Below are 10,270 nucleotides of genomic sequence, written 5' to 3'. Positions count from 1 at the left end.
AAATAAAAAAGTTATGACATCTTAAAAACATTATAGTAACAACTTAAAAACATGTTTTTGATGCATTTTTGAAGCTCAAAATCAGGTTATTGTTTATTATATTTATGTAATTAATATATGTAAATATATGTGTAATTTTTTATCGGGGTCTCCATGGGGGTTTCGGGACGGGATTGCCTACCCCACCCCCACCCCTAAAATTATAGCCACTACAAGAAAAACAACCTTTTACGACGCTCATTGCGCGTCGTAAAAGGCTCAGACGATGCACAAATGCGCGTCAAGGAAGGCCATGTCATAAAGAGAGACGATGCGCATTTACGACGTGCGTTTACGACACACAATGCGTATCAAGGAATGCCCTATCATAAAGGAAGACGACACGCATTCGCGTGTCGTAACCTTACAACGCGCGTGTTAATGTCACGCAATGCGTATCAAGAAAGCCTCTGTCAAGAAAGGCCATGTCATAAATGAAGATGACACACATTTTTGCGTATCGTAAATTTAAATGTTTTAAAAAAATAAATTTATATATTTATTAAATTTTCAATTAAATTTGCATTTAATTTCTCATAATAAAAATAAAATACCATATATAAAAAATACAATCCATTGCATAATATAAAATAAAATTTCATACTCAAAAAATAAAATAAATTACACAAATTATAATATCATACAAAGAATCATTCAAATGTTAAACAAAAATAATACATTGCTAACATGGGTTATACATTCCTATAAAAATAACCAATAATCATACAACTTTGTTTCTTACTGGAAAGGAATGCCAAACATGATTACAAGTCTCCCTTAATCTTGATTACTCGCCTACTAACATGGGTTATACATTCCGAGCTAGTTAGTTTGAAACTACGCACATCAACAAGACCTGTAAATTTGAATCATGCAACCATTAGATTCACATATTGAGAAATGAAAGTATACTATGTTATTTCTTACATTTAACCTTCTTATACGTAATAAGATGAAATGAAAGTAGGATGATATAATAAACACTCATATATAGCTTAGTAGATTAAGACTAGTCCACATTTAGTCTATTAAGTAAAATAAAAAAGAAACAAGACTTCAATTATAAGGATGAGTATGGTTTAGAAACATCCACCACCATAAATTCTTGAGTTCCGAAGCTTTCCCCTGTATCCGAAACACAAATTGTATAAAAAAACAGTATATTAAGTTGCCATCCACATCAACCAAGAGATGAAAAATTATCTATTTATCGTGCAATCAGTTGCTAACTTGCTATATATAATATATAAAATGTTTAAAGACTGAAAGTTTTAACTAATAGTAAGCAAAACAAATAACAAAATGAGGTAATAAGATAAATATACGCAAGTGAAGCACCAAATAAGACACTTACCTTATAATTAAGATGAGAAGGTGGAAGTAAGATAGACCTCAGCAAAAAGATTTTGAGCTTTTTCAATGAGTTTTATAAGTGGAGTATGAAGTGGAGATCCTTTAGTTGCCATTGGATTCTTTGCTAATTCCCATGATTCTTTCCACAACAAGTAGGCAACATCCTACATTTAACAACACTTAATTACATACAAACTTCTACTTTTCTTTTACCAAATCAAATCTAAATGTTTATCAAAATAGACTTACATGAAGTTGACCAGTATAAAGAAAGAAATCCTTGAGAAACTCATGCTTATAGCACCTGAAATAATAGACACATCTTCATATTCTCATATGAAATTAAATAGAAAAACTTATATAGCCTTTACCTTGCATAACGTATGAATAGATCGCGTGCAATAGGTCTAGCTTGTATCATTCCAAATAATTCCAATGCTGGTCTCTATAAAAGCCAATAATTTGAGAACTTAATTTTAGTATTATTTTACAATTAATCAAATAAGAAAACAATAAATACCTTCTGCAATATATGAAAGAGAACAAGATAAACAAGATCAATATCGCCACTTTCAGTTGCCTTAGTCAGGGCTCTATCATCTTCCCCAATGCCTACTAACAAAGGAACTTGGAAAAGTGTTAGTCTGATCAGGCCGACTCGAGCCGATTTGAGGCCCAGGGCAAAATCAAAAGATGAGGCCATTTAAAATTAGGAAATTTATAATCAAATAACTATATATATATATATATATATATATATATATATATATATATATATATATATATATATATATATATAACCCAAACAATATTAACCAAGCAACATCCTTTCGTAGATAAATTTAAATGATAAATATATTATAATTTATAATTAGTAATATATCTTAAAGTGTTCCATGAGAATTGGGAACTATGTAATGAAATTTAAATCGTATATATAAACACTAATATATGGGGGTTGAAATTAATAAAATTATTAAATATGATAAAGGTTATCAAGTAAATAACAAAGAAAATTTATGTATCTTATATATTTAAGCAAATATTCTGGTTTAAGGATTTAGTAAAGTGGTAGGAAGAAGTCTTTGATAATTAAGGAAATATTTTCGTAAAATATGTTAGAATCATAATCATTTTGATATTTTGAAACCAAATGGCTGGCCCAAAAATTTGGATGGAATAAATAAAGATTGTGTAAAAACTATACATATTAAAACTCTGAAAAGAAGGATATAACGGGAATCGAACCTGTGTTTGTTGGTAATTTAAAAAAAAAAGCCAATAGTCGGACAACCAACTCAACTGAACTGAAGACATCTTTCTAAAATCTTTAACACTTGTATAATATATAAAATACCAAACAAAGCCCACCCTATTGGGTCGGGCCTGAGTCTGATCTGCATGAGCAGTAACTGCAGCATAAGAAATGCTTCTGCACAATTTCAACTTGAGGCTTTAACCTTCTTTCAGCAAAGATGCCTCCTGTATTTGCAACACTTTCAAGTGCCAAAGTAGCAATAACATGTTGCAGTTTTGTCCCCACATGCAAAACAAGCTGAACATAAACACACACACAGTCAGAATATGTAAAAAGCCAATAGCTAACAATGATAAAAGTGAGTTCTTACAGCAATAGGAATGATAGCAATCCAAAAATAAAGATTCGATCCTGCAAGCAAGGTACAATTATTTAGTTCATCTGTGCAAAAGTCGTGAACGCCCTCTCAATTGAAAATTACCCTAGAAAGCTTGTTCAGTGTAAAATTAATACCATTTATGTTAAAGAGCATAAAGGCCACCACAAATCCCCAGAGTGGACCACTACAAGGAATCAAGAAAGCAACTTTATATTAATGAAAAAGAGTAAGAAATAAAAAAAATATATGACGGATGTGATAGTCAATGTAACTAATTTCTTGTAAGTTATAATGATTGTTAACGGGAAAATAAGGATATAAAAATGTAATCTACTTACCATCCAAGTAACTAAACCATTTGAAAGCAAAAACAATTGTTAGATTTCTCTTGATAATTCAACTGAAAGAAAAGCAGAGCCTTTTCATGGAAGCTTTCCTGTTCTTGGACCTCCAACTGCAATTTCAGATAAAGTTCATCAAAAATGTGCAGCTACTTTAAATGTTGCAAGAATGATTCTTGCAGGATATGATCACAACTTCGTTCGAGCATTGCTAGAAGTCTTTCTGAATTAGAGATGTTTACAGAAGAAGGTGAAAATATTGATACCCCTAAGAGGAAAAGTGCCATAAATGAAAGAATGGAAGATATTGTGAGTGATCCATTTGCAGTTGAAGATGCCCTTGTTGGTCTTTTTGACCATAGTGATCACACCCTTCAAAGATGTGTTGTTGAGACTTATGTTTAAAGATTATATCAGGTACCCTTTGTAAAAATGTCTACATCACCCTTCATTGTTGAAGGTCATCACTAGCCCAATAGAATCATGTTATTGTCTAGAAGAAGTTAGCATGTTCTAGAATGATCTGGAAGATTCTAGAACATTATGGAATACGATGGAGGAGTGTTGAAGATGCCGGAAGATTCTAGAATACTCTAGAACGAGATGGAAGACCCTGGAAGGCTATGGAACATTCTAGAACACTATGGAAGACACAAGAATGTCTATACTTATCTAGGACATTATAGAACATTCTAGAAACATATAAAAGCTTGTAATAGATATAGAATATTGTAGATAGTTCTAGAAGAGCCATGAATGTATGTAGATCTAGAAACTTCCTATAAGGAGGTGGAAACACCTATAAATAGGTGTGGAGCTCATTTGCTCCAAACAATCCAACATCCAAACCATCCAAGAAAGCCTCAAAGAAAGCAAAGTGTGTAGTAGTCTCACAAAGTGTAAGTTCTCCTTAAGTGTATTAATAAAAGTCTTGTTGTTTCCCATATAAAAGAGTCGTGTTCAACAATCTGGTATCAGAGCAAGGTTTCTTGATAGTGAGAACGAGTGATTCTCGTTGTATCGTGAGTAGTTTGTGACTCTGCAAGTTTAGTTTTGAAACTAGCTTGTTTGGTATTACCGAGGTACTGCCAACACGATGGGTGATCTCCAAGTCGTCGGAGGAATCAAGAAACTCAACAACAACAACTACAAAACGTGGGAAACATGTATGAAGTCCTACTTACAAGGACAAGATCTATGGGTGGTCGTTGGTGGAAGCGAAACTACGCCACCAGAGGAAGACATTAATGGTGCTTTGCGCAAATGGAAAATCAAGCAGGCAAAGCAATGTTTGCCTTGAAGACCACAATCGAAGAAGAGATGTTGGAGCATATTCGGGATGAGAACACCCCGAAAGAAGCTTGGGACACGTTTGTGATGCTTTTCTCAAAGAAGAATGATATGAGACTACAACTTTTGGAGAACGAGCTATTATCAATCTCAAAACGTGACATGACGATTGCTCAATATTTCCACAAGGTCAAGTCGATATGTCGGGAGATTACCGAACTAGATCCGCAATCCATCATTGCAGAAGCTCGAATGAAAAGGATCATCATCCATGGACTCAGGCCAGAATATAGAAGCTTCATTACTGCTGTACAAGGATGGCCCGTTCAACCATCACTTGTAGAGTTTGAGAATTTGCTGGCCATCCAAGAAGCTATGGTTAAGCAAATGGGAGGCATCACGCTGAAAAGTGAAGAAGAAGCACTCTACACAAGTAAAAGTCGAAGGAATTTCAAGCCACCTTCTAAAGAAGGATACAAAAATGCTAACAAAGGGAAGAGTCAGCAAGGAACCTCACAACCATGGAGATCTCAAAAGACCGACAATAAGAGTTCTCGGGGGAAGAGGTTCGAAGGCAACTGCAACAACTGTGGAAAGTGGGGCCACATGTTCAAGGATTGTTGGTCAAAGAAAAAGTCTGTGGAAAGCAATGTAGTAACTTCCAAAAAGGAAGTAGAGGATGAATGGGATGCTGAGGCACTATGTGCTATAGAAGAGAATAAGACTAAAAGAGGAAGGCTAATGTTCGTGGATGCCAGGGTAAATGGAGGATACACCAAGGCTTTAGTAGATACAGGTGCATCCCATAATTTCCTTGCTAAAGATGAAGCTAAAAAGTTGGGCATCAAATACACCAAAAATCCAGGCCGGTTGAAAGTCATCAACTCTTTATCCAAGCCTATCATTGGTGTTGCATATGGAGTACCTCTTAAGATATCAGAATGGGAAGGCACCATAGACTTGATAGTGGTGCATATGGATGACTATCGTATGGTATTGGGAATGGATTTCCTAGACAACGTACGACCCTGGTCATTTGAGAGAGATGATACCATGCATATCACTAAGGGTTCAATAATTCACATTGTACCCTTGAAGAGAAATAGGATTGGATCCCAGATCCTATCAACTATGCAACTTGACAAAGGTCTCAAGAAGAGTGAGGCAAAGTTTATGACAGCCTTGAAGGAGGAAATTGTTCCCTCAAAGATGGACATTCTGAAGGAGAAGAAGAACATAATGTCACTAGGGTTACATAAAAACTCGCATCTTAGACGAAAAGTGGAACATGTGATGGAGAAACCGGATAAGGCGAATAAGAAGAAAAACACATTAATTCGTAAGAGCAAAGTAAAATCTCTCAACCAAGCAACATCTAAACGAGATGATCAGATCAATAAGGATCACGTCATAACATGTTAATATTACAGGAATTTTCCAGGGCTTGTAAAAGGGACACCCCACATGCTTACAAGTTCTCCAACGGGAGGCATAAGAAACTATATAATAGAGTTCAACGGGGTCACGGACAATATTATAGTGCAACAAAAGGCAACCACGAATGTCGTTGTCAACTATGGAAACAATATACGAAGCAACGACTACAACAACTAAGGAAAAACAAAACATGTGGAAGAGAAAAAGTTCTCAAGGAAGAAGTCAATATGAAACATATCAAGACTAATGACCAAGTAGCAAATGGAGTTCATAGAGGGTTAAGTACTGACAAATATGTGGGCTTTAATTATCAGCTCAACATGGTACAACGAATAGGGGCTAATGCTGAGGGGGAGTGTTGAAGGTCATCACTAGCCCAATAGAATCATGTTATTGTCTAGAAGAAGTTAGCATGTTCTAGAATGATCTGGAAGATTCTAGAACATTATGGAATACGATGGAGGAGTGTTGAAGATGCCGGAAGATTCTAGAATACTCTAGAACGAGATGGAAGACCCTGGAAGGCTATGGAACATTCTAGAACACTATGGAAGATACAAGAATGTCTATACTTATTTAGGACATTATAGAACATTCTATAAACATATAAAAGCTTGTAATAGATATAGAATATTGTAGATAGTTCTAGAATAGCCATGAATGTATGTATATCTAGAAACTTCCTATAAGGAGGTGGAAACACCTATAAATAGGTGTGGAGCTCATTTTCTCCAAACAATCCAACATCCAAACCATCCAAGAAAGCCTCAAAGACAGCAAAGTGTGTAGTAGTCTCACAAAGTGTAAGGTCTCCTTAAGTGTATTAATAAAAGTCTTGTTGTTTCCCATATAAAAGAGTTGTGTTCAACATTTATACCCGGTGGGGATCTCCATTTCCGAATCCGACAGGTTTTAAGCGGGGACGGGGATGGTTATGGAGACTGGAGTTCGGGTACAAGGACGGGTTTTGCAGTTTCCGCCAATATCCGCCCCTGTTTGCATCTCTACTTGTCCATTGTACTGGATAGTTTTTCACTGCTATAACCTGTCAAAATTTATCAAATCAATAAATGTATTAATCTTATAAAAATATAAATTAACATATATAGTAAGTAATACCTTTGCACAATCACCAAGCCAACTCATAATACTTCTTGTAGATTCAAACATTTCCACTACAGCAGTTAAAGTTGTCTACAAAAAAAATATATACAGAATTTGCATCAAATATTTACTCATAATAGCAAGATATTATAAGTAAAAGAAAAAATAGATTGATATTTTCTTACCTTTACAGCATAACAAGCGGCAGCAAACAACTCAGCATCATCTTCTATGGAACAACGTTCCTTTAAAAATTTAATCCTTTTGAAATCGACTTTTTAAAAAAAGCTATTGAGGAAATGGACTTTGTCATCAACAGGATTGATCTTCTTCAGGTATCTGCCATTAAATCAAACTTTGTTATTTAACTTATTCGCTAGAAACCGCACCTTCTGGTCACTTTAATTTTGATATTCTGAAGAATTTTTCTGCTCCCTAGCTGCAACAACCAGTAGAAAGAACAAAATCATATTTCAATAATTATATTGAATTTTTTTTTACCAAAATAGGTCTGATCTTACTTGGCTCTCTGAACCATATGGTCTCCCAATTTCATTATGTCTCCAACCTGAAAAAGGTCATTCATTTGGTCCCTGTGCTTTACCAAACTTGTGATTTTGCCACCAAATTTGTAATTTACTCTAAAAAAAGGCTTGTCAACTCTGCTTTGCACAGCAACCAAACACTCTCTAAGTAAGTTTTAAGATCTAATACGTGCATGTCTTCCCTGGCCCTGACACACCAACCACTACAAATAAAAATTACGTCCAGTCAGCATCAATTAATAACTTGTATATAATCAACCAAAAAACTGAGTGTCGACCTAGATTTCCACCTCTTACAAAGAACTTATCACACTTTCAATCTGTAACCGATCAATTTATTCAAGGCGTGAACATCTTTCATCATCTTCTAACTGATCTTTAACAATTATGCCCTTGTATACCGATTGGTTAGTACCCCAACGTTCATAATAGTGAGTAAAATATGATTAGTTTTATTATTATAACAAAAAACCCCAACATTATATTATTATTTATATAGAATCCAAGATTTTCAAGAATCATAATCAAATAAGAAACTGTACCTTCACTTGCAAGGCATGACTCCTGAGCATGGGTCAAGTCCATTTCCAATATCTGAAACAATAATACATCATCAACTATTAAAGACTAGAGCTAGAAAAAATAAAAATCAAAAATTAAAATTATACCATAGCTTCAACATCAGAGAAGTAAGGTATGCCAGCATCATCATTAGAGTTGTTCTGATCTGATACATTAGAATCATCCATTGATTCTGGATCAATCATTTTCATACTACCAACTTCTAAAGGTAATGGCATCTCATTGTACAATGGCAAATAATCTGCCCTTCTTTAAGCCGAACAAATTCTATCTATGATACTGATGTTGATGCCTTATCATATTGAACAACATGAATTACATCAACACTGCATAAATCAACTTCTTGATTAGGAACATCATCCATTGTATCTATCATATGATCCTTCACATCTACATCCATGAAAAGAATATCATCTTCATTAGACAAGTTTAGAAGAGAATCTGGTAGATCTGCATATTCACCCTCATGAACACCACTTGAATATATAAAACCATTAGGTCTGTTTCTCAAAAGGGACACTACTACCCCTGGTGAAGATTTATTCTCCCTTATGTGATCAGAATTATCAGGGAGTGGTGGTAATGTTTCTTTTGTGACTTGATGACTTTCTGCATTGTTGTCATCAACTGGCATATCAGGGGTAGAAACGTCTTCTAACGTCCTCCATAAAAGTAGTCTACTTGATGGAGATTCATAACGGTTGCATGCATAAAAGCCACCAGTTCTCTCTCCATGATCTGACCATTGACTAAGGCAAAGCCTACATTTACAGTTTTATAAAGTTATTAGAATCAACAATAGACTTAATTTTATAAAGCATAAACATTACTTTTCTATAAGTACATAACAAACAATATGTTGGACACTACTACAAAAACAACATTTTAGAACAATAACTTAACCAGTACATAATCACAGTCCACAGGACCAGAAGTCAATAATTAGAGAAACCAAAACTTCACATTACTGAAATTATACTATTTTGAAATTAGAAGTAGACTAATAAACACTTTGGGATCCATGTATTTGACTATTAACTAAGAAATTTTAAAAGAAAAAAAATCATATTTAGAGAGAAATCAGAAATCGACAAATAAGTTCTTAATTCTTAATACTGAGATTTAAATCCATACCAACAACATAAAAATCAAAAAGTTGTTACTAATCAATTTTCTTCCTTCCCGTGACTTATTTTTCTTCTGATGTGGGCATTTCATCATTATAGATATGCTTTACAAATGTTGATCTTCTAATTTGCACATGAAGTACGTATAATTAGTTTTTGAAAACAACAAACAAGAAGGAAGAAGAAGTGTAATTAAAAGAAAGGGAATACAGAGAGGGCAAAGACAAAAAGAAGAACATACCTTGGAGAAGTCTTTTCTTTTCTATCTGTAGAAAAAACTCTGGAGTGTGATTTCAAATTCAGAAAATTCCATGGAAAATTCTTGGAAGAGAGACTGATGATGAGATGCGTTTTTAGTGGTGTGGAGATGGAGGTTATGACCGATGGTGAAAGTTTTTATGGAGGGATCGATTTTGATGAAGAAAATGTTGGGAAAGCTGGGATATCAATTTTTTCTAGGGTCGTGTCAGATGGAGATTGTGACTCCAAGGATGACCAACCCTAGTATATCAATGATGGTGGGGAAGCCGGCAAAAGAAGGTGAATCGTCCACCCATGCTCTGGTTTGATTTGCTTTTGTGAGGTCCTGAACAAAAAGCCCTAGAATTAGGGAGGATGTATTTGAAGCGGGAGATATGAGAGAACAATGATGAAGACAAGAAGAGGCGCGTATGAGCCTGAGGTCACCGACGTTAAGAAGCATTTGTGTGGAGATCGTGTTGAATGATTTGTGAAATCACGAGAAACCTTCATCGTCGGGAAGAGAGATTGTAGATGGAAGGGAAAATGGAGATATAGTTAAACGAGAGATGAAG

General features: G+C 34.7%; 1 long non-coding RNA gene across 1 annotated transcript; it reads right to left on the bottom strand.

Moving 5' to 3' along the window:
• Window positions 1-1,431: 1,431 nt before the first annotated feature.
• Window positions 1,432-1,839, bottom strand: LOC145008633 (uncharacterized). The gene is made up of 3 exons (XR_013663573.1): window positions 1,764-1,839; window positions 1,642-1,696; window positions 1,432-1,556 (listed from the first exon to the last, which is right to left on the bottom strand). It is a non-coding gene; the product is annotated as an uncharacterized LOC145008633 (long non-coding RNA).
• Window positions 1,840-10,270: the final 8,431 nt, after the last annotated feature.

The sequence above is a fragment of the Lactuca saligna genome, chromosome 8 (assembly GCF_052625555.1).
Source record: "Lactuca saligna cultivar CGN05327 chromosome 8, ASM5262555v1, whole genome shotgun sequence".
Lineage (NCBI taxonomy): Eukaryota > Viridiplantae > Streptophyta > Magnoliopsida > Asterales > Asteraceae > Lactuca > Lactuca saligna.
This window is presented reverse-complemented; position numbering and strand designations above follow the sequence as displayed.